The sequence below is a fragment of the Corvus brachyrhynchos genome, unplaced genomic scaffold (assembly GCF_000691975.1).
Source record: "Corvus brachyrhynchos isolate BGI_N302 unplaced genomic scaffold, ASM69197v1 scaffold309, whole genome shotgun sequence".
Lineage (NCBI taxonomy): Eukaryota > Metazoa > Chordata > Aves > Passeriformes > Corvidae > Corvus > Corvus brachyrhynchos.
Window position 1 is genome coordinate 1,141,212 of NW_008240227.1, and position 1,139 is coordinate 1,142,350.

The 1,139-nt window shown below is 40.1% G+C and overlaps 1 protein-coding gene across 1 annotated transcript in view; it reads right to left on the reverse strand.

Annotated features, from left to right (window-relative positions):
• RCN2 (reticulocalbin 2) overlaps positions 1 to 1,139 on the reverse strand; it is an 11,188-nt gene that overhangs the window by 2,897 nt on the left and 7,152 nt on the right. The window lies entirely within an intron of this gene.

Sequence of the window (1,139 nt, forward strand, 5' to 3'; positions counted from 1 at the left end):
ATTTGCACATTTGTTCTATACTTACCCAATGTACAGGTATTGCATCCTGCAGCCTAGAGCAATCTTAGACTTGTCCTTAACTCTTCAAGGAATTGAGAAGTAATTCATCAAAATTATAAACACTGCAGACAAGCATGAACTGGCTTTCTAAGCCTTATGAAAGTCAAAAGTAGTAGGTATCACAAGCAGGTAAGTAACAGTTTAAAAATAATCACAATTCTACTATTAAAAAACAAAAAGAGTGAAGTCTCTCCTTTCTTTCCAACATTTGGTTTTTCAAGTAGATGAAATGTCACAATTCACCATCCACTGTTGCCCCAAACCATGAACTAATTATGAAATCAGAGCCCCCATGTAGCCTATTAGTCATTTTAAAGCGTGCTGCAGGAACACTATCTGCAGGAGAGATGGCCACTTGGAGAAAAGCTGAAGCAGTTTGTACAACCACAGCTGATTCTCAAGTCTTGCTAACAAGTTGTAATGACAAAGCTGTTATCTTCTCTATTACTGCAACAATTTCACTCCTTTCCAACAACTTTTTATAGGCTGGCTTGGAAAAGCTTTCTTTCATGTTAGAGCAGGAAAGAGATAAAGAACCCTGGAGCTGCATCAGAGATCTGTTGTTTTTGCTGGCTCTGACAAAGATGGTTATAAAACACGAAATTCCAGGTGGCCGATTAGAGTGAAGAAAAACAGATTATTCCCCTGGTTCTCCATATCCTCATGTGGCCTACACAATTCTCCCCAGTTAGGATGCCGTTCAGAATTAGCACTTTTGGGCCAGGCAGACTTTCCACAAAACTGAAGGTACTGGGCTTTTTGGAACAGGAACAGTTATTTGCCCTAGCTTTTAGCAAATCAAATTCAGTGTGTAAAATATTCATTGATAAATATTGATAAGCATCAGGTAAGTGTCCTTCTTCTTGTTAAAGAAGGAATAGATTAAGTTTAAGGAAGAGCAAGATTGGAAAAAAAAAAAACCAAACCAAACAGTGAAGGCAGCTATCAGCCTTCTGATACCTGATACAGCAAAGTGACTCCTCACACTTCCCCTCCATCCCTCTCACATCACAGACGGCTCAGTCCTTCCAAGCAAGGCTGGCAGCTGCCTGCTTAGGCTGATAAGGGCCAGGGCAGTT